This window comes from Triticum aestivum, chromosome 5B, assembly GCF_018294505.1.
Source record: "Triticum aestivum cultivar Chinese Spring chromosome 5B, IWGSC CS RefSeq v2.1, whole genome shotgun sequence".
Classification (NCBI taxonomy): domain Eukaryota; kingdom Viridiplantae; phylum Streptophyta; class Magnoliopsida; order Poales; family Poaceae; genus Triticum; species Triticum aestivum.
In genome coordinates, this window is record NC_057807.1 from 576,953,562 (window position 1) to 576,977,905 (window position 24,344).

At 43.3% G+C, this 24,344-nt stretch overlaps 1 long non-coding RNA gene across 2 annotated transcripts; it reads left to right on the forward strand.

The window, feature by feature from the left end:
- Positions 1–233: 233 nt before the first annotated feature.
- On the forward strand, positions 234–2,339 carry LOC123116985 (uncharacterized). 2 transcript variants are annotated; one of them, XR_006457249.1, is made up of 5 exons: positions 234–392; positions 1,192–1,304; positions 1,701–1,801; positions 1,934–1,987; positions 2,077–2,339. It is a non-coding gene; the product is annotated as an uncharacterized lncRNA (long non-coding RNA). The 2 variants fall into 2 exon arrangements; XR_006457248.1 differs by having other exon boundaries at positions 1,701–1,987.
- Positions 2,340–24,344: the final 22,005 nt, after the last annotated feature.

Genomic DNA, 24,344 nt, shown 5'->3' on the forward strand with positions numbered 1-24,344 from the left:
TCCCATGTTTTTTGAAAAGAAAAAGAAAATACAAGGACGCGACATGTTTGTTTAGTTTTTTTTTTTTTTTGAGAAATGCATGTTTTTTTAGACAAGCATGTATTTTTAGATGAAACAAGGAAATGGCTGGCATAAGTGCGTGATAGGCCTAGGGATACGGCTCGGCCCATAATCAGCCTCGGCCCATATAGAAAACCTATCCGAGGGGGTCGCACGTACGCTCTCCACAAACGGAGGTGCTTCCAGCAGAAGCGAATGCGCCGCCTCTTCCTAGATCTCCGCCGCCGCCGCCTGGGCTCAATGCTGTCACTGCCGCTGGACTCGACACCACCCCCGCCGCCTTGATTGGACCGGCAACCTCCGTCCCCAGCATCCTCTCCTCCAGACGCCAGGTAACCCCAAACCCATCATCCTCTCATGTCTTCATCTCTGTGATTTGGAGTTCATCCATCGAGTTGCCGGCTGCTGCTGCCCGCTACCCCATCCATCGAGTTGCCGGATGCATTTCTCAACTTATTGTTCTGTTAGTAACACTAGTACTTATCCCTGTTAAGCAGGACCCGATTGAATAATGTAAAAAGCCTGAAAAGCCTACGGTGGACATTGTCATTACCTGAAGATAGCTGACTGAATACTGTGACATCTCTTGGAACATCAAACCGTGGGTGCATGCTTTTGTGAAATCTCGTGGAAATTTACTAGGTGTACTGTACTCAGTTTTTGCTAGCTCTCCCCAGATTTACAATGAGTCTGCTGTGGGTGGCTCACAGATCTTGTGTTCGGCTGCTCACTTGACTGAATACTTGCGCTGCTGCTGCTTTCTACCCAATACCCATGAATGATTGCTGCTTGGCTACTTGTTGTTCCCAGCCAATTAGCAATTTCAGAATTAAATTAATTGGGCATGCAATTGATTTAGCGAAATCAATGTTGTATGTGTCTTTCTAGATCGTCTAGTGACAATAATCTGGGACGAATTCGGTCTAGCATAGCACATATATTTCAGGAAAGTAAGTATCATAGATTCAGCGTAGCCTAGCACATATCTTTCAAGTAGGCAAGTATCACAGATTCAGGCCAGCCCATGCATACCTATCAGAAAGTTTGTATCATTACTTTGAGTTCTGTTGATGAGTTTACTCTTCTACTTGATATACTTATGCGCTCATGTCATTCCATGAATTAATGCAGAGGCAATGTTGGAGAAGATGGCGTCCTGGATTGGATAGCAGAGATTGTGTAGAGCACTATGGATATCTACTTTACTGACAGGGAATTAGGCATAATACATAGTGCTTTTCCTGGTAAGGGTTCTGCAGGCCGTACAACAGTAGATGTACGATCATTTTGGTGTAGCATATCCCAATTATCACTATGAAAATACAGCAGAAGCTTGTATGTTCATTTCCATTTTAATTCTTATATTTCTTGTACCTCAATCTCATCTGCTAGTTTGATATAATCCAATGGGTGATAGCATCACCGTTTACCAAGTACCCATCCTGGTTACTTTGTTATTTAGGTCAATGTAAGATACCATGAATTTTTACCAAGTACCTGTCCTTACATTATGTGCAAAATAGGTTATACATTAAATTCTAAATCTGTTGAATATTTGGTTATACTGCATGCTTATAGTTTGTAGCTTGTGGTTGTACATCTATTTCTGTCTCATGTTATTTATCATTCTACTCTTACAGAATGTTTGCGGGGAGCTCAGTTAGTGTCGATGCCTCAAGGGTTTATGAATAACAGTTCCATGTTGCTTAAAGGCATTGTAATGCTGGCTACTAGTTTCCAGGTATATGTTTATGTAGTCATATGGACGCGCTCATTGATAATTCCTATAGAATGTTTATATTCTTTATAACTTTGCCATGGATGAACCTATTCTGGATAATGACGAGTTAGCAAGGGAAGTTTCTGATTGTAGAGAATTGGTGACGCGTTTGCTTCAGGATACTTAATTATATGGCCTTGAGCTTTTGTAAGTTAAAGTATTTTATCTTTCATATTTCGAATTTATATTTGTATACATTCAATCACATATCTGTAAGGTTCAATTTTCTTTTACAGATTCAAAAGAAGGATCATTGAGTTGCAGCTGAATTCTTCGGTTGGATCAAGCAGCGAAGAAGATTTTACTTAGCAATACCTGTAGTTTACATTGACAGATTGAAAAATGTAATATCATTCACAAGATTTTTTTCTTTGGTCGAATTGATGCAACTGCTATGGTGTAATATTCTCCATAGTTGTGTTGTCTATAGTCAAATTGATATGAATGATATTATGTTGCACCAATAATATTGGTATTTGTTTATTGTAATGCATATGTATCCTACACTCTTCTATATAATAAATATATTGATATTTTTAATTTGTGTATGTGTTGTGCTTCAATTTCTCAATCTTTTTTCATGGTGCCAAGCAGCATAATAAATAGTAATAATTAACTATTTGAGCAATTGCATTGATTTTATATTAAATAAATGTATATTAAATAAAGGGGTACCTAATTTTGTGGTTAATAATTAAAAAAGAAATACATTAATTATGCTGCCATACTAATATAGTAGTGTTACTGACGGTGTCACAATAGTTACAGATATGTTACTAGGGTGGTTGACAACTATAGATTATATGATATTTTGATATTATGTTACAAGTTGTGTTACTACAGTTACAAAAACGTGTTACCACAATGTTCTACACCCACAAAAATATGTTACTACCGTGTTACTATAGTTGCAAAAATGTGTTACCGGTGCAGTTGGTAACACATAATATGCATGTTACTATAACATAATTGTAACACAACTTTTAATATATTCTAACACCTACTATATGTGACAATGGACACCCCTTAGTAACACGGTCTAATGGAACACATTTCAAAATGTGTTACTATCTGGGCTAGTAACATTGTTTTGGGCCTGTAGTAACATAACATTGTGTTACAAAAGCTCTGTCCTGTATATGTTATGTCGAACGGGAGGAGCTCAATGGCCCATTTGGCAATCCGACCCATCGCATCGCGGTTGTTTATAATATTATTAAGAGGTACTTCGGAGGCTACTGTTATTGAACACTCTTGAAAGTAGTGTCATAGCTTCTAGGACGCCATGAACACTGCGTACGCTATCTTTTGGTAATGCGGGTACCGTGACTTGCATGGAGTGAGGACAGTGGACACGTAGTAGACTGGTTTTTGAAGGGGGAATTTGTGTCCGCCTGTTTCTCGTTTGACGACGAGCACTGCGCTTACAACTTGATGAGTTGTTGCAATGTATAATAGCATTGGTTCGCCGATGTTAGGCTCGGCCAGGACCGTGTTTGTTGCCAATATGGCTTTTATTTCTTCGAGTCCGGCCGTGGCAGCATCCGTCCACTCGAAGTGTTCGGTGCGCCGGAGGAGGCAATAAAGGGGTAATGCCTTTTCTCTCAAGCGGGAGATGAAGCGGCTTAGAGCCGCCACGCATCTAGTCAATTTTTGTATTTGTTTGAGGTCCTTTGGAATATCCAATTGTGACAGAGCTCGGATCTTGGCTGGGTTTGCTTCAATTCCTCTACCGGAGACAATGAAGCCCAAGAGCTTTCCGGCTGGTATGCCGAAAATGCATTTTTCCGGGTTAAGCTTGATGTCATATGTTCGGAGGTTATCGAACGTGAGCCTCAAGTAGTCTACTAGAGTTTCGACATGCTTGGTTTTGACGACCACGTCATCCACGTATGCTTCAACTGTTTTGCCGATCTGGTTGGTCAGACATGTCTGAATCATGCGCTGACATGTTGCGCCATTGTTTTTGAGCCCGAAGGGCATTGTGTTGAAGCAGAATGGGCCGTATGGGGTGATAAATGCCGTTGCGGCTTGGTCTGGCTCTGCCATCTTAATTTGATGGTAGCCAGAGTATGCGTCGAGGAAACACAATGAATCGTGTCCTGCGGTAGCGTCGATGATTTGATCAATGCAGGGGAGGGGGAAGGGATCCTTTGGGCAAGCCTTGTTGAGGTCCTTGAAATTGACGCATAGGCGCCAGGATTTGTCCTTCTTTGGTACCATCACCAGGTTTGCTAGCCAGTCCGGATGTTTTATATCTCTGATGAATCCGGCTTCCAGTAGTTTGGCTAGCTCCTCTCCCATGGCTTGTCGCTTAGGTTCAGAGAAACGCCGAAGAGCCTGCTTAACAGGCTTGAATCCTTTTAGGATGTTTAGGTTGTGCTCGGCCAGCCTGCGTGGGATTCCTGGCATGTCTGAGGGGTGCCAGGCAAAAATGTCCCAATTTTCGTGTAGGAATTCTCGTAGTGCGGCGTCTACATCAGGGTTTAATTGTGCCCCGATGGAGGCCGTTTTTGTGGGGTCTGTTGATGGACTTGGAATTTGACTAATTCGTCTGCCAGTTTAAAGGAGGTGGACTTGGATCTCTTGTCGAGTATCACGTCGTCCCTGTCCACCATGGAGCGCAGCGCAGTCAGTTCCTCGGCCGCTAGGGCTTCGGATAATGCCTCAAGGGCCAGTGCAGCTGTCTTGTTTTCGGCGCGGAGTGCTATGTCCGGGTTACTAGCAAGAGTGATGATTCCATTGGGTCCGGGCATTTTGAGCTTCATGTACCCGTAATGGGGTATAGCTTGAAAAATTGTGAATGCCTCTCGCCCTAACAGAGCGTGGTATCCGCTGCTGAACAGGGCCACTTGAAATGTGACCTCCTCGGACCTGTAATTATCCGGTGTGCCGAACACCACATCCAGTGTGATTTTTCCTGTACAGCACGCTTCTCGACTGGGGATTATTCCTCTAAAGGTTGTGTTACTTCGCTCAATGCGGCTCAAGTCTATTTCCATTTTTCGAAGGGTTTCCTCATAAATGAGGTTCAATCCGCTCCCACCGTCCATGAGTACCTTGGTAAGTCGAAAGCCGTCCACTATCGGACTGAGGACCAATGTGGCTGGTGCTCGGGCTGTTCGGAATTTAGGTTCGTCACTGGCATTAAAGGTAATAGCCGTGTCACTCCATGGGTTTATTGTTGCTACATGGTAGACTTCGGTAAGGCTGCGGAGTGTTCGTTTCCGCATATTGTTTGATGCGAAAGTCTCAAAGACTGTTGATACTGTACTGGTATTCCTGGGGTGATGCTCTGCAGATTCTGGAGTTAGAAGCTCCTCGCCACTTCTGGCCACCTGCCGGAGTATCCAACATGCTCTAAGGATATGAGTTGCTGTGACGCCCTCTGTACTATGAATTTTACAGGGTCCATTGAGCCATCCCTCCAGTACGGTTGCATACCCTATAGAGGGTTTTTGTTTTTTGGTGATTAACCCCTGTGCATGGCGATAATGCGCCCTTTTATTTCGGACTGGGGTTGTATTCAGGGCCAGATCGTCCCAGAATTTTATTTCGGTTTTCCAGACGCTTTCCATCGCACAGTATTTTCGTACCATGGATGCCAAGTCAGCAAAGTGTGTAATATCACGGCGACTTATGGTGTTGAGGATTACGATGTCCATGCAATTATTGCAGAAGGATGAAATTGCATCCTCCTTGCGGCAGTCCTCTATCCTGTTCATAACCAGGAGGAATCTGGCCCAGTAATGATGTACTGTTTCCGTGGGCTCTTGCCGAATTTGGGATAGATCCCTTATGTTAGGGTGGGCGGGTGGAGTTAAATCTGGAACCTCGCCCGACCTGAGGCTCAAGGGCAAAGGAGTTTCTGAATTCGGAAGCTTGGGTTCTTGGATGTTATCCAATGAATCTGGCCCGCTGTCTGACTTTAGGTTCAGGGCTTGAGTGATGTCCTCCCCTCCGCGGGTATCCGGCTTGGAGGGATCGGGAATCCGGACATATTTGGTCCTTAAGATGGGTATAGATTCGCCGCATTGTTCCTCCACCACTGCGACGTGGTGGGTGGCCTGGGGAGAGTCAATTTCTCTTGGATCGGGTTTAAGCCCAATCTGATCGTAGTCTGTAGCGACTCCCAGGGCGGCGATGCGATCCAAGAGCTCGTTTAAGGAAGAGAGCTCCATCGGATCTAACTGCTCGGCGAGTTCCGAGTCGACGTGGAGATTGCTTTCGATGACCCGAGAAGTCATCATCGGCGAGGCGGCCGAACAGGCGGTCATAAGAAAACCGCCTAGCCGGAGAGTTTGGCCGATAGCCAAAGCTCCTTTAGCAACAGCGCCATCTTTAAAGACGGGATGCGGCATCCTTCCTGATGGCAACGGCACAATGGAACTCTCAATGAAAGCACCAATGCCGGTGTCAAAACCGGCGGATCTCGGGTAGGGGGTCCTGAACTGTGCGTCTAGGCGGATGGTAACAGGAGACAAGGGACATGATGTTTTTACCCAGGTTCGGGCCCTCTTGATGGAGGTAAAACCCTACTCCTGCTTGATTAATATTGATGATATGGGTAGTACAAGAGTAGATCTACCACGAGATCAGAGAGGCTAAACCCTAGAAGCTAGCCTATGGTATGATTGTTGTTCATCCTACGGACTAAAAACCCTCCGGTTTATATAGACGCTGGAGAGGGCTAGGGTTACACAGAGTCCGTTACAATGGGAGGAGATTTACATATCGTATTGCCAAGCTTGCCTTCCATGCCAAGGGAAGTCCCATCCGGACACGGGACGAAGTCTTCAATCTTGTATCTTCATAGTCCGGGAGTCGGGCCAAAGGTCATAGTCCGGCCATCCGGACACCCCCTAATCTAGGACTCCCTCAAGGGCCTTCTGGAATTTTTCGTGAATGGGTTTGATCCTAGAGGCATAGTACAAAGCACTGATAAAAATGGGATGCTTGTAGAGGACAAGATTCATTGAATGGAGCTGGATCAAAAGTAAAGATGAATAACTGGCAAAATTTTTTTCCTGTTGTGGAGTCGGTGGCACCGATTTGTATGCTTTGGTAGCACCAAAAGGTTTCAGTGGGACCGAAAATAACAAACCGGTGAGACCGAGTTCATCTCAGAGAAAACACTTGTCATCTCAGCTCACTAGACTAGTAAGATCTCACAATGATTTGCAAGGAATTAACTGAAGGATATGCAATGAATTGGATGCAGGAAATGTAGAAAAAAATAGAAAAGAAAGAAATCTAGATGAAGTTTTTTTGAAAGGGGAAACAAACATGCATGAGATGAATGCAAGAGCACAGAAAATAAAAATAACACTAGAGAGAACTTCATCTAGAATTGGTCGGCGACAAAGTCACATATGTTAGAGTATATTGACTTAGGAGTCAAGTGAGATCACTTGATCATAGGTCATACTCATTGTTTAAGCTCAAAATGGGGTTGCCATTTTTTGTTTAAGCATCTTGATGTACTCACATCTTGTCGAGTTGCTTTAGCTCTTGACTCGGAGTAAAGCTTCTCTAAGATGGAATAACATACCTTGGGTGGTGGTGTTGATCATGTAGTTGAACTTGTGTGGGTTGCTCAAGGTTGATGTAGCTCATCAAGAGTTGGGAGCACCCCTTAGAATTTGAGTTCATCTACCTACATGGGTTAGTTGTTGCAAGGAAGAGCACTTGTGTATCCAAAAGTGACAATCATGAAATTCAACATAGAATTTGTCAAAGGATATGTGTGTAAGAATTTTGCTTCCTTGTCTTCAACCACCATAGTGTAGAGACTTGGTGATGTAGAGATTGCTCAAGATATGAGTAGGTTACAGTCTCATGGAATTTGATTCAACCAAGTACCTACATGGGTTAGATAACATGCAAGATGCAAATATATCCAAGACATAAGATTATCATCATAAGAGAAATATCAAGGGTTAGTCATAAGCCCATGTCTTGCATGTGTCCAATGGAGTTTCTACTCCAAGTTTGAAGCATCAATGATGTTCAATTCACCTCTCAACCTGCAAAACACTTTCTCATCAAGTGGTTTAGTGAAAATATCCGCTAATTGCTTTTTGGTGTGAACATGCTTAAGATTAATGTCACCCTTAGCAACATGATCTCGAATGAAATGATGACGAACTTCAATATGCTTAGTTCGAGAATGTTGCACGGGATTATGAGAAATTTTGATAGCACTTTCATTGTCACGAAGCATTGGAACATGTTTCACATTTATCCCATAATCTTTAAGAGTTTGGGTCATCCAAAGTAATTGAGCACAACATGAACCAGCGGCAATGTATTCCGCTTCGGTGGTGGATAAGGATACCGAGTTCTGTTTCTTGGAAGACCAAGACACAAGAGATATACCAAGAAATTGACAAGTACCCGAAGTGGATTTTCTATCAACCTTGTCTCCGGCATAGTCCGAGTCGGAGTAGCCAACAAGATTGAAAGAGGCCCTCTTAGGATACCAAATGCCAAAATTTGGTGTATGAATTAAGTATCTCACTATCCTTTTCATGACCTTAAGATGACATTCTTTAGGAGCAGCTTGATATCGTGCACACATGCACACACTTAGCATAATATCGGGACATGAAGCACATAGGTATAACAATGAACCAACCATAGAGCGATAAACCTTTTGATCAACCGGTTCACCATCTTTGGTCAAATCAAGATGTCCACTAGTAGGCATGGGTGTAGACATACCTTTGCATTCTTGCATATTGAACTTCTAGAATAAGTCCTTAGTGTACTTCGTTTGAGAGACAAAAGTACCTTCCTTAGTTTGCTTGATTTGCAACCCAAGAAAGAATTTGAGTTCACTCATCATAGACATCTCAAACTTCTCTGACATTAGCTTTACAAACTTCTCACTAAAATGAGGGTTAGTTGATCCAAATATAATATCATCAACATAAATTTGGCATACAAATAATTCTCCATTAACCCTTTTAGTAAAAAAGTGTAGAATCAATTTCCCAATTTCAAATCCCTTTTCAATAAGGAACTTGGTTAAGCATTTATACCAAGCTCTAGGAGCTTGTTTAAGACCATAAAGAGCTTTGCGAAGTTTATAGACATGATTGGGTTTCTTAGGATTGATAAAGCCAGGAGGTTGTTTAACATAAACTTCCTCCTCTACTTCACCATTTAGGAAAGCACTTTTAATGTCCATTTGGTATAAGGTGATATCATGGTGATTAGCATAGGCAAGTAAGATGCGAATGGACTCAAGTCTAGCAACGGGAGCATAAGTATCACCATAGTCCATTCCTTTGACTTGTGTGTAGCCTTGGGCGACGAGACGTGCTTTGTTGCGAACTACTTGTCCATCTTCATCTTGCTTGTTGCGAAACACCAATTTGGTACCGATGATGTTGTGGTTGTTGTCGGGCTTCTCAACCAATGTCCAAACTTGATTTCTCTCAAAGTTGTGTACCTCTTCATGCATAGCATTTGTCCAATCCGGATCTTCCAATGCTTCTTCAACCTTCATAGGTTCAATGCTAGAGATGAATGAATAGTTTTCACAAAAGTTAGCTAAACGAGTTTTAGAGCGAGTGATTCTCCCGGTTTGGATATCATTGTAGATTTGCTCGACGGGATGGTCTTTAGCAACTCTTGCTCGAACTCGTGAAAGCTTTTGCTCGGTTCTTGGTTGGACTTCTTCTTCATCTTGTTCTTCTTCTTGGCCTTCTTCAGCGTTGGCATTGTCGTTCTCTTGTCGTGGTAGAGAAGGAGGTTGTTGATGTTCTTGATGTACTTCCTCGTTTTCTTCATCTTGGTGTGTCCCACTTGTGGATGCTTCCGTATCAACTCTTGGTTCACCTTGTCATGAAGTAGAAGCTTCCACTTGGACTGACGAGGTACTCTCCTTCACCTCCGTTGGACGAACCTTGCCAATAGACAAGTCTTGGATTGCTTCCGAGGGGTCTTTGTCTCCTACATCAATTGGCAATTGCTCTACTTGCGAGCCGTTAGATTCATCAAACTTCACATCTACCATTTCTTCAACCTTTCGGGTGAAATTGTTGTAGACATGGTAAGTGTGAGAGTTTGTGCCATAACCAAGTAGGAAACCTTCATGAAACTTAGGAGCAAATTTAGAATGACGATGCTTATCAAGAATGTAGCACTTTGAGCCGAATACTTGGGGTTTGCTACCGGTGAGGAGCTCGTATGCCGTCTTGCCGAGTAGCTTGTGAAGATACAAGCGATTTGTTGCATGACAAGCTGTCTCAACCGCTTCTTCCCAAAAGTGCTTCGGCGTCTTGTAGTCATCAAGCATCGTTCTCGCCATTTTGACGAGTGTCCGGTTCTTCCTCTCAACAACTCCATTTTGTTGAGGTGTGTATGTAGCCGAGAACTCGTGTGAAATCCCTTCTTCGTCAAGAAAGGTGTCCACATTTGTGTTCTTGACTCCGTTCCGTTGTCGCTACGAACCTTCTTGATCTTCACTTCAAATTGATTTTGAGCCTTCCTGGCGAAGTTTTTGAAGATCTTTTGGACCTGCGATTTGTCATCGAGAAAGAACACCCACGTAAATCTTGAAAAATCATCAACTATAACTAGACCAAAAGAATTTCCACCGAGACTTTTGTAAGCGTTGGGACCAAAGAGATCCATGTGAAGTAGCTCAAGTGGCCTCGTTGTGGTCATGATGTTCTTCACGGGATGCCTTCCTCCAACCTGTTTACCTGCTTGACAAGCACTGCAAAGTCTATCCTTATCAAATATGACATCGTTAACACCAAGGATATGATTCCCTTCAATAAGCTTGTCAAGGTTTCTCATGCCAACATGACCTAGTCGTCTATGCCATAACCAACCTTTAGAGGATTTAGCAATGAAGCAAGTTCTAGGTTGAGCCTTTTTAGTGAAATCAACAATGTAAAGATCACCTCTACGTATACCAGTAAAGACCATTTTATGATTGTCTCTACGAAACACTTGGCAATCTACTTCAGTAAATAGGACATTGAAACCAAAATCAGCAAGTCTAGATACTGAAAGTAAGTTGTAGCCAAGAGATTCAACAAGCATAACATTCTGAATGGAGCTATCATGTGAGATGGCCACCTTACCGAGGCCAACCACCTTACCCTTTGAGTTTTCACCGAAAGTGACATACTTTCAAGGACCATCATTTTCAGCAAGCTCACGAAACATGTCTTTATCTCCGGTCATGTGATCGGTACATCCACTGTCAAGGACCCATTCCTTTCCTCCTGCCATATATCCTCGAAGATTTGCCATAAGACCAAAGTGTCTCATCGCATCATCAAGATCAAAGTCATCATTATCATCCTCATCATAGTATCCATGTTCAACATCGTCATGTGGTGGATCAATTCCTAGTGAGAGTGATTCATTAGTATGAGTTTGACAATAATCTCCTCTATGAATTCTAGTAGCTTCGGAAATAATATCGCTAATAATTCCAACATTTCCTTTGGCACGCATAAGATTTGTAAGTTCAAATAGACAGTTGCCAAACATAGGATCATTGGAATTCATCTTACTCAAGGCAATAGACTTATGAAAAATTTCATCCAGATTTTCAAGGAATAATTAGGAAATCGTTCCTCAAGAAATTTCCATATAGTATAGGCACACTCAAGAGTAGGCAGTTTTCCAATCAAGTTTCTAGGCAAGCCTCTAGTGATAAGATTAACAGTTCTAACATTCCTAATCATGTCAATAGACTCATCAAGGGTAGGATGCATAGGCATGAGGTGCACAAGGACTAGCAATGTACTTGTTCAAATGATATTGATTGAAAATTACAAGCATCTCATTTTTCCACTCATGAAAATATTCTCCATCAAGTATAGGCACTCTATGACTAAGACTCCCCAAAGTAGACTCATCCATCTTCCTCCAATGGTGATTAAACCAAGGCAATGGAGACCAATGCTCTGATACCACTCGTAGGATCTTGAGAAGTAAGTCTATAGGGGGGTGATTAGACTACTTGACCAATTAAAAACTATGCCTTTTCCCAATTTTAGTCTTTGGCAGATTTTAGCTATCTTAGCACAAGTCAAGCAATCTTCACACAATTCAAGCAAGCATGCAAAGAGTATATGAGCAGCGGAAAGTAAAGCATGCAACTTTCAAGAATGTAAAGGGAAGGGTTTGGATATTTCAAATGCAATTTGGAGACACGGTGATTTTTGAGCCGTGGTTCTGATAGGTGGTGCTATCATACATCCACGTTGATGGAGACTTCAACCCATGAAGGGTAACGGTTGCACGACTCCACGGAGGGCTCCACCCAAGAAGGGTCCACGAAGAAGCAACCTTGTCTATCCCACCATGGCCGTCGCCCACGAAGGACTTGCCTCACTAGCGGTAGATCTTCACGAAGTAGGCGATCTCCTTGCCCTTACAAACTCATTGGTTCAACTCCACAATCTTGTCGGAGGCTCCCAAGTGACACCTAGCCAATCTAGGATACACCACTCTCCAAGAAGTAACAAATGGTGTGTTGATGATGAACTCCTTGCTCTTGTGCTTCAAATGATAGTCTCCCCAACACTCAACTCCCTCTCATAGGATTTGGATCTGGTGGAAAGAAGATTTGAGTGGAAAGAAACTTGGGGAAGGCTAGAGATCAAGATTCATATGGTAGGAATGGAATATCTTGGCCTCAACACATGAGTAGGTAGTTCTCTCTCAGAAATAGGATGCTGGAAGTGTAGGCTTGTTCTGATGGCTCTCTCCACGAATGAAGAGGAGGTGGAGGGGTATATATAGCCTCCACACAAAATCTAACCGTTACACATAATTTACCAATCTCGGTGGGACCGAATTGAAAAACTCGGTTGGACCGATTCAGTAAACAATGTGACCACTAGGGTTTTCGCTGGGACCAAAATGCAACTCGGTAGGACTGATATGGTTAGGGTTAGGGCATAACGTAATCTCGATGAGACCGATTACACAAACTCGTTGGGACCGATTTTGGTAATAAGCTAACAAGATAGTTGGTTAGGCAAGCTCGGTGGGACCGATTACTCAAACTCGGTGGGACCGATTTTGGTAATAAGTTAACCAGAGAGTTTGCATTGTAATCTCGGTAGGACCAATTGTTCAAACTCGGTGAGACCGATTTTGATAATGGACATACACATAGAGATTACAATCCCATCTCGGTGAAACCGAGATCCCTATCAGTGAGACCAATTTGCCTAGGGTTTGTGGCAGTGGCTATGACATCTAAACTCGGTGGCGCCGGATAGAAAGAATCGGTGGGGCCGAGTTTGACTTTAGGTTTAGGTCATATGTGTGGATGTGGGAAAGTAGTTGAGGGCTTTGGAGCATATCACTAAGCACTGTGGAGCAAGAAACTCATTAAGCAACACCTCATTCCTTCTTGATAGTATTGGCTTTTCCTATAGACTCAATGTGATCTTGGATCACTAAAATATAAAATGAAGAGTCTTGAGCTTGAAGCTTGAGCCAATCCTTTGTCCTTAGCATCTTGAAGGGGTTCCACATCCTTTAGTCCATGCCACTCCATTGTTGAACTTATCTAAAACATACTAGATAAAAGTGTTAGTCCAACAAGAGATATGTTTACATTAATTACCAAAACCACCCAGGGAGCACTTGTGCTTTCACCAGTCCATGCGCATAGTGAAGATATTAGCACTAAAATCTATCGGCCCCAATCTAGATCAGGTTGTTGGATTTCTTACATGCTTTCCATGCATGGAGAAGCTACTCATCGAGGTGAAACTTCTTTCCTATAAGTAAACGGTAATCACAACGTAGCTCAATTTTTTTGTAATTTTCCCAAATTACGATGACAAGTGTAGTGTTCAAAACTGCATCTATGCACTGCACCGAAAGAAATGTTTTTAGTATTTTTTTCTCACGTGATCACCTGCATCATTTTTATGATGTACTACTATAGTAGCCTAGGCTAGTCATAGTGGAAACTAACTTAGACTACTCCAGTAACTCTATGGTTACCCTAAGAGCAAGTACTACCTCCGTCCTGGTTTACTCTTCCAATTTTGTAGTATCAAAATTTGACCATAGATTTAACTGACAAAATGTTAATGCATGTCACTAAGAACTATATCGTTGGATTCGTATTTGAACATAATTTCAAATGGTGTAATTTTTAGTGACATGCATTGGCATTTTCTTAGGTAAATCTATGGTCAAAATTTTATACTAAATACGAGGTAGTATTCCCTCCGTCCCAAAATTCTTGTCTTACATTTGTTTAGATACGGATGTATCTAACACTAAAATGTAACTAGATACATCCGTATTTAGACAAATTTAAGACAAGAATTTTGGGACGGAGGGAGTACAAAAGTGGGCTATGTAGGCCAAAACATGTGCCAAATTCAGTTGTGATGCATTTGGCATCGATGCCCCTCCATTGCTCACCTGGTGCCCCAATCTAGATCACCTACTTTGCTCCGGTGCCAAATTAACTCACGCAACGAAAAAACACTGTGTGGGAGAGAGAGAGGACTGAGGCAATAAAAAACACTTGTTTGGGAGAGTGGTAGGCTGGTGTAGTTGCTTTGGTTGATTTGTTTATACATGTGGGTCTGTGTGCACAGCGGTGCCAACTCTCTCACATCGCGAGAGCGGTGCCAAAATCTTTTGATTTGACATCGGTGCGTATTATGTGGCATACTTTTGCGAAATATGTCATCGGCCACATAGTGGAAGGCAACAAATGCCCAAGCTCTTCACGTGCTCCTAGTTAAATGAGAGGAAACAGAAAGAGAGAGAGAGAGAGAGAGAGAGAGTGAAAAAATATCACTAGCAAGCCAACCCTATCGTATGAGTGAATGATATTGGTACCTCTTGATGACACGACAATCTTATGCAGCCAGCTGCTCTAATATGTTCAGTTCTTTTGCAGATAAAAAAACACCCAAAAGTGAAAAATGTGTTGCACTATAACAATCTCATCGAATGCCTTGGTCTCCGTCTTACAGAAATTGATTTGATCGACTACCGAGGCAGCACATCTGAGATTAAATTGGCCAGGTTCTTTGTTCTGGAGGCAAGTGTGCTCAAGGTAATGAGGTTTGGCATTCTCTGGCGCAACAATGAATGGCGTGCTGATCACCGCAAGCGTCTAAGCGTAAATCACAAAGTCTCCGCATAAGCTGAATTTGTTTTTGAAACATCAAGTGGCCAGAGACTCAAAAACTTATTTGCCCATTAGTGACTTGTCAGGGCGGTGGATTTTTTTATACGATAATGCTGCATCCACCTAAAGTAGCGAAAGTTCTTACGTAAACTTCCTAGTAATTCCCTCTTCCGAGGTGCAGCATTACTCCTAACATTTGTAATATCAGTTTGAAACTTGTAATATTGCCGTGTCCTATTCCTGCGTTTTCAAAATCCTGTTAATCAAACAGGTCCTGAGTTGGTGATGATGTTGTGCCTCCCATCTTTCACCAATAGCCGTCGGATCTAGATCTGACGCATACAAACCAAGCTTCTCCATTTTTGCAAAAAGATTCCCGCACTTGTTCCCTAGCTACAAACAACTCCTTGTCTCTCACAATCAGCCTTATCTCCTCCCCACCACATATAGAAGGCCGTGGAAAAATCTGGTGCGATGGCCGCTGCCGGAGCCGTCCACCCCCAATCTTGGTGTTCCGTCCAATGCACGGGCATCTACGCACGGGAAATTATGTCAAACAGGGCTAGTTGTAAGCACGATAGCTCTACAGCCATGATGATAGTGACTGCAGATGGTGAGGTTGACTATGTTATGCCAAACACGACACCTATACTCAGGTGTCATCTCCGGTGCAGGGTCTTGTCACTTCACTGTGAGGAGCAGCACGTAATAATTTGACCAACAGGTAGTACAGTGCTAGTACTCCTACTACTACATTGGTAGTACTACTACTAGTACTAGTAGTACCACCGTCTGGATTTAGGAGTACTACCACATCCATCTGGATTTTAGTATTTGACTAGCAATATCTAGTAATGTATGTCACAAAAAATGTACTACTCCCTCTGTAAATAAATACATGGTGTTTTATTCCTATCGGCGAGAGGACTTAATTTTTTTTCTAACTAGAGTACTAATAGGATTACATGCAATGAACTAAACACTGCATGTCATGTTTGGTAGTCTCAAGTCATTGAAAGCATGCACGGCCCACATCTCTCATTGGTTGATATGTCATGAAATAAGAAACAAGGAGGGAGTTAATGCACCATGCCTAAGTGTTTTGGGATTATTTGGTTTTCGTAAGGTGACTTATACAACATTTTTGTTTACATGCATTAACATTTTATTAGTTAAATCAAAGGTCAAAACTTGGCGCAAAATGCAAAGGGGACCAATAAACCAGTAAACATCAAACTTCTCTCGTTTGGCCCCAACTAGAGGTCCGGTGAGATGACTATACTGCACCGGCACAGAGGGGGACGCAGCTTCATTGACTTACGGCAACTGCCTTTGGGTGAATGACACGTGGGCCTAGGGGGTGGCTGGCCCACCTATCATACAGCCAAAGGCAGGTGCAGTAGAGGGCCGAGGAGTAGTACGAAATCCTACGCACCTATGCACGCTAACCAAGGGCAAGAGTGATCACTCGAATCACAAGATCAGTTGACTAGAAGCTAAGCTAGACCCATGGAGGCGATGAGCGCGAGCATCAGCCGGCTGTGCTAGATGGTCCACGACACCGGCCTGCGGCCCGGCACCAAGGAACGTCTCCAGGTAGTATTGCTTGAGGACGCCAGGGCGAGGGGACGCTTGGACGACAGCTTTGTCTCCTTGTTCGACGAGGTCCTCATCGGGTTCGTCGACAAGTTCACTGTCGTCAAGAAGCTCGCGGACGACTTTGACATAAGCCTCCAGCCGACGCGCCCAGGCTCTGCGATGCTCGCCACCCTCAACGGACACTATGGTGACAACCTCTTTGATGCACTGGTGGCCCTGCGACTGCCCGCCGTCGCGCCGGAGAATGTCCACCTCGAGGTCGCGCTCGCCGCGCAGCGCCTGGCGCGGCAAGACACCATCGACATAATCACCCACGTCTACACGCAAATCGTCCACAAGGACTAGTACATGTAAGAGGAGGACGATAGGATGCTGGCCTTCTTGGACTGCAGGGCAACCTTGGATGGCACTGTTCAGAAGCACGTTGAGCTCGCTGCCAACGCCGCTGCTCCTCACACGTCGGTTGGTGACCCGGCGCACTAGGGTGTGAGGATGTCATTGATGGATCCGTATGTATTCTTATCTTTCCGTCAAATCCATTTAGTAGTATATGATACTACAATAATTATCTTACATTTCGCATCAACTTCATAATTTTCATACGTACTCCATGCATGAACGGCGTCAGAACCAAACTTCTCATTACTCTAGGAAAAATCGTTATTTTCTATCTATCGGTCGCGCCATGGAGCAGAACCAAATTTTACAAGTTACGAGTTCAAAAGGAAAAGCCTGCCATGTTCGCATCGCACCCCCACACAGTTGGTTCGGCACGCCGCTCAAGCGGGAATGCGTGCGGTGTTGCATTTTCACTTATAAATGGGACCGCAATTGAGCAAACCGACTATCGGCAAACCCCCACCCCGCCCACCGCGCGATGGCTGAGAAAACAGGAGGGAGAAGAGATGGCTGTAGCATAGACTCCATGAAAATTGGTGTCGGATGGGACTCGTGTGGGTGGCGTGTGCCGTACTGCTAGACGTGAATGCTAATTATGGCCCATGCCACCCCACTATATTGAGCTTATATCGAGGTATGTAGAACAAATTTCGTGCAGTCCGTGCTCAGCCCTCCTCTATCTCTCTTGTCAGCCAGCCAGCGGACGCACGGAGCCCATCATCTGTTTGCTCACATGCAGTCCCACATGTTAGTGAAAACGCAAGCAGACCCACTGAACCTGCAGATCTTTCACCTCGACGTGTTGGTGATGAAAAACAAATCTAATAAAGATCTTCGGTGGCCGCTTTTGGAGTTTCTCAAGAGTAGTAAGATTATATTTATAGTTTAACCCAAGATGCACATCTCGTGGCTTCAACTACCACTCTATTTTCTTTCATGACACGACCTGGATGCTGGATGTCCCACGTGTCGGCAAAAGGAGGAAGAACCCGACCAAATCTTCGGTTGTGCTCTAGGATTAGACTAGTTGTGCTAACTTAAAAAAATTATTGTGTACTCCCTCCGTTCCAAAATACTTGACTTCCATTTGTCCAAAAATGGATGTACCTATATACTAAAACATGTCTAGATACATATATATTTTAACAAATAGAAGGCATGTATTGTGCAATGGAGGGAGTACAATGGATGCAAGTTTTTGTATTGGGAAGAAGAGTACATCCATATATTGATAGAGCGCAATTTAGTAGATGTTCTATCACTTTTAGCTAGCACAGAGGCTAGAAATGAGATTAGTGCACTTGTTGATACTCCTACTTGAATGGAGGCTAGACATGAGACTAGATGCGAGGAAGCAACATCTACTTCTTTAGACTCGAAGAAGAAAGAAGCACGCAAGATCGAGCCTCCGCAGATCAACAATGGATGCACCGAGAAGGCACTAATCCAACTTACATGAGTAGTAAAATGTATTCTTGTGGTTCTTGTTTTCTTTGGTCTTGCTTTTCTAGTCAAAATTATCGTTGGAGTTCGTGCAAAACGGAGGTCTGTTTGGGGTTGTGCGTTGGAGTTGGCCTTACAAGTGGGACCGCAGTTAAGGAAACCGACTATCGGCAAACCCCCACATCGCCCACCACGCGATGGCTGAAGTTAGAGAAACGACGAGGTTGAAGAGATTGCTCTAGCATGGATTCCAAGAAATAATATGGTGTCAGATGGATGTCGTGGTGGTGGCGTGTGTCGTACTCCTGGACGTGAATGCTTGTTCTGGCCCATGCCACCCTACTACTCCTACTACTTACTCCTACTATATAGTACTAGTATCGAGGATTCGAGGTGCTGGTTACGTACAACGAACATATTAACATATGGCTACAGTAAAAACACCCGCCCGACACGCGAAGCATGTGAAGCTAGTACAAATAGTGTACTACTATTGTTGATTGGCCTCATCCGATAACCTGTTGCAATGCACATACAATTATGTATTCGGAAAATATATTTTTGCCTCGTTGCACCACTCACTCAGAGAAGCGACTCGAAAGCCATTCATAAATTTAGTAAGTTTATCACAGGCATATCATTTTATTACATACAACAGGTCATCAACCCACATCGACAACGAGGATACATTATAAATACTAAAGTTTTCACCACACAACAAATAACAAGCAATGAAATGAACTTCAACTCAACCATTCCTCGGCGTTGGAAATGCTTGCTTTGAACCACAAGTGATTCTCTGGGACGGGCCATCCATTGTCGATCTGGAGACCAACGCAGGACTGATCATCCAGGCTGAAGCAGCCTACTATATCGGTACCAGGGTAGGGAACCACCCAAATTTCCGAGGTATAGACACAGTTGCTTCTCATAAATGGTAGTAACATTGTGTCAACAGCAGTTGGATCTCCTTTCACCATCATTGGATAGTTTTGTCCAAGGAAGAGCGAGTTTTCTCCAAGACTATCAATTCTGTACCAGGGAGAAGGAGTTGGCGCTAGCACACTACTATCCATCATGAATACCATGCAACAGGTGTTGGAATAGGTCCGGAGAGTGGGACCATGGGAGACTACACCTGCTTCCTTAGCAGTAACATCATCAGTGGGTTGTATACACACAAGAAGAGGTGATCCATCAGAATTAGTTGCCAGGCGCCAAAGAGTATATGGGCGCTGCTCGTCCGCATGCTCGTGATCATCACCATCGTCATATCCCCCTTGGTTATAAAAATTTTCAAGTATAGGTGGTGGAATGTTCACAGGACCTTGGAAACACAAGAGGAAGGTTAATTAGTAAAGGGAAACTTGCTAACCTGCATGCATGTGGATGGAACAATTATAATTATGGTGGAAGACAAACGTACCGAAACTACGAGGATGCCATGCAAAAATAGTGCCACGAGTGGTGGCAGCAAACACAAGGCCCTCATATTGAATTGCATCACAGTACTCATCCGTGTACAGAAACTGATTTTTGAGCAATATCCATCGAGTCAAACCACCAAGGACGGCAACAAGCTTGTCGAACATAGCAACAACTACATAGTTGTTGTAATTCCAAGAGCGGTTGGGAACTCGACTAATTGCCATCTTCCGTAGAAGATAGTCACCATGATCATATTTGAACGTGCGTACAATACCGGTGTGCTCAACCTCTGGGCAGTCTGCTGAGATTTTTGGAAGTGGAACCCGGTCACGAGTGTACACACTCACAAGTTCCCACTCGCAGTTGGACCCAATGTAAACAACCCAATCTCCATTTGCGCCTGCCCGAGCCTTGCCCTCAAGCGATGGCATCTTAACATCATACGTATCATTATCAAGTGGCATCAACTTGCACACGGCGAGGCCTCTGTCGTGCCGGCACTAGTCATCAGGGTCATGGCGAAGAAGATAGGGGAGATCAAACCGCTCCTTGACTCTTGGGTTCCTTGTAATGATGTTATTAGTTGAGTCGAGAATGGGCTTGAACGAACCTGCCATGCTAGTCGAGGTGATGACGTTGCACCGATCAATGAGTTCCTCCACCACGTCATCTTTTAGATCGGGGCAAGAATAACGGGGTCATTTCCGGCATGTTCCCTCCATGGAGAAGACGATCGAACAATGGCAGAAGAAAGGGTGAAGGGCTAAAGGAAAATGGAGGAGGGGGAGGAAGAGCGTGCAACAGCAGTTCCAAATCGAGAGGGAAAGGCGAAGAGTCGTTGGACGGTTGCCAGTTTGCCACGGTTCATGAAGAGGCGCCCCGGCCTACACGTCCATTCGGAAATACTCCTACTACTCGTCGTCGTCTCACTGATATGTTGGAACAAGACCACATGTCAATGAAACATGGTGTGTAATTTCTCGTGCAAAATGCGATCTGGCCACGTTGGCCCGAGGTGTTGCATTAGTTGTCGACCTTTATTTTTTAATGGCATGCCGTTCAGTTTTGAAGCACGACTAACTGATATTGTACGCAGAGAAAATATAAACTACTCTACCACTACTCCACCTCCAGTACTAGTAGTATAAAAAAGATATATAGGCTAGAGCTTCAGCGCTTTCTTGCCAAGAGTTGCTCACTTGCTTCTCACACTACCACCCTCTCTCCATATCTAAAAAATACGGCCCCTCTCTCCCTCCCCACCGGTGGTCACAAATCCGCCGGGGAAGAAAAGGACGTGCAGCATTGACGCACTCGTCATCGGCGAGCGAGGTCACGCACTAACGACAAGGCCGTCCTCACAGACCTAGAGCCCTCACGGGATGGCCTCCATCCCCAAGCTCACTGCTGTAGTGTGTGCAGAGGACGACGACCACGAGCGAAGCCTCTTCCCGCCGACCCTCAGGTATGCTACCTCTTTTCGAACCATACCCTTGTTCTATTGCCCCATCTGCCACGTCGTTGCATGTGGATCTTTTTCCACTCCACCATCTTCCCAATTTGCTATCCTCTGCTCTGCTGGCCACACAGACAAAAACCATAATTTGCACTATTAAAGGAAACCCTACTTCATGCAGACTAATCCATGTCTGGGTTGAATAAGGAAAGGAAGGGAGACTGTACTGTCCAAGAGAGTAGGCATCGAACCCGCATCTAGGTTGAAAAGGGGAAAATCAGTAGCTAAGGAACGAGTCTCGTGTCTCTTGGTTGAAGAAGGGTAGAAAGGCATGACAACGCAATAGAGAATGACCAGGTCGATCGGTTCATTATCCTTGCATAGGAAAAAGGTGGCTAAAGAGAACAAAAATGGGATGTAATCCACATATGCTGCCTGGATATTTGTTGCTCTGGGCAACCATACCTCCCTCACCACTTTGCGTCCATGGAGGTACATCGTACTGGTGTGCCCACTGTCCGAATGGGCCTCCCATGCTCTTATTGCCACTTTTTTGCTATTAGTATAACGCCAGCAGTCAAGTCAAGCAATGCTACTGCTAAAGTGATGCCACATTTAACTAATGCCGCTCTCAGTCTAATGCCACCAATAAATTTAAGCAATGCCATTTAATGTCACTGGATTATTTCAGGGTTAGCTGTTGATTGTGGATGTATTAAAGATTTTTCAGCTAAGGCATTCTAATGTTGTTGCACAGCCAGTATACCAACGATGAAACTTGTTACTACCTTCAGATTTTTGCACTGCTAATGCCTATAGATTACATAACTCACTTTCATGAGATAAGTTAATTTTATTGTACGGTGTCACCAAAATGCCAAGGCGCTGATGTCATTTTATTTTGGTTAAACTGCACAGACATTATGAATACAAGAGGAAAGGTCAAGAGTGGGCACCTCCTCCTCCGGCTGTTCTCTTGATTCATTCGATCAAGTTTTTATGTTTGATCGATTATCAAGATTGGGATAGCAATTTTTAAGGTCCCCCCGAGTTCGAAATGATATTTACCTTGGAGGTACATGGTTTGCAATTTTTTTATACTGCCATTAGTTAATAATGCTAGTTACCTTCAGACTTTTGTATTTGGTTTAATGCTCATGCACAGCTAGTACCAATGCTGAACCTTGTTACCTTTACATTTTGTATTGTTAATTATTATAGAAACCTTCCAGTGCTAGAGTTTATTCAAATATGTTCAGTAAAACCATTATATTGTACCCTGTAATAAACTAGCTGCTTGATATTTGTGCAAACAGAGATGTCTGCCCGTTGCTATTTGGCAAACAAACAAAGTGTCCGCCATTTTGGTTGAACTGCACAAGAGGATAGTATAGTCACTGCATGCAGTGCCATTTGAAAATAGACACAAAGATTGGATAGTCACTTCATGGACTGCAGAAAAGTAGTACTGTACTATTTACTGGCCAACACCAGGTGCTTCATTGCTTTAGTCTGATTATACAATGGGCATCATTTTTCCTAAGTTAAAGTTTGTATTCCGAAAATAGTCTCGCGGTGTGATCGAGAGAAGACCAAATCATATTGCAGTGGATGTTCCTCCATCATGTGTGGTTCATTCTCATGGTTCCAGTTGTTGGTGAAGCCACTTACGTTTGCAAGAGGAATTGTAGACTTCACAAACAAATTTGTCTTTCAGTCTGTACTGAATGTTGGCCAAGAGAAGCATCCATGTTAGTAGGAAGAACAGATATTTTTCTAGATCTTTGCTTTTGGAGCTACATATTTGTATGTGATCTGTGAATCATTGAGATGCATTAACATGTTGATCTTATGTATGGGAATCGTACTAGTTAGTTTTAGTTGCGACGCAAGATCTGAAGTGGCTGATCTTTGCTTTTGGAGCTACATATTTGTATATGATCTGTGAATCATTGAGATACATTAACAGTTACTTATTTCTGTTCGCTCAGTGTTTACAAGTTACTGATCGATCACTAGCTAGCCTACAAATACGCTCCAGGCATACCTCCCTCACCACTCTGCGTCTGTGGTGGTACATCGTACTGGTGCGCCCACTGTCCGAATGGGCCTCCCATGCTCTTATTGCCACTTTTTTTGCTGTTAGTATAACGCCAGTAGTCAAGTCAAGCAATGCTACTGCTAAAGTGATGCCACATTTAACTAATGCCGCTCTCAGTCTAATGCCACCAATAAATTTAAGCAATGCCATTTAATGTCACTGGATTATTTCAGGGTTAGCTGTTGATTGTAGATGTATTAAAGATTTTTCAGCTAAGGCATTCTAATGTTGTTGCACAGCCAGTATACCAACGATGAAACTTGTTACTACCTTCAGATTTTTGCACTGTTAACGCTTATAGATTACATAACTCACTTTCATGAGATAAGTTAATTTTATTGTACAGTGTCACCAAAATGCCAAGGTGTTGATGTCATTTTATTTTGGTTAAACTGCACAGACATTATGAAGACAAGAGGAAAGGTCAAGAGTGGGCACCTCCTCCTCCGGTTGTTCTCTTGATTAGTTCGATCAAGTTTTTATGTTTGATCGATTATCAAGATTGGGATAGCAATTTTTAAGGTCCCCCCGAGTTCGAAATGATATTTACCTTGGAGGTACATGGTTTGCAATTTTTTTTATACTGTCATTAGTTAATAATGCTAGTTACCTTTAGACTTTTGTATATGGTTTAATGCTCATGCACAGCTAGAACCAATGCTGAACCTTGTTACCTTTACATTTTGTATTGTTAATTCTTATAGAAACCTTCCAGTGCTAGAGTTTATTCAAATCTGTTCAGTAAAACCATTGTATTGTACCCTGTAATAAACTAGCTGCTTGATATTTGTGCAGACAGAGATGTCTGCCCATTGCTATTTGGCAAACAAACAAAGTGTCCGCAATTTTGGTTGAACTTCACAAGAGGATAGTATAGTCACTGCATGCAGTGCCATTTGAAAATAGACACAAAGATTGGATAGTCACTTCA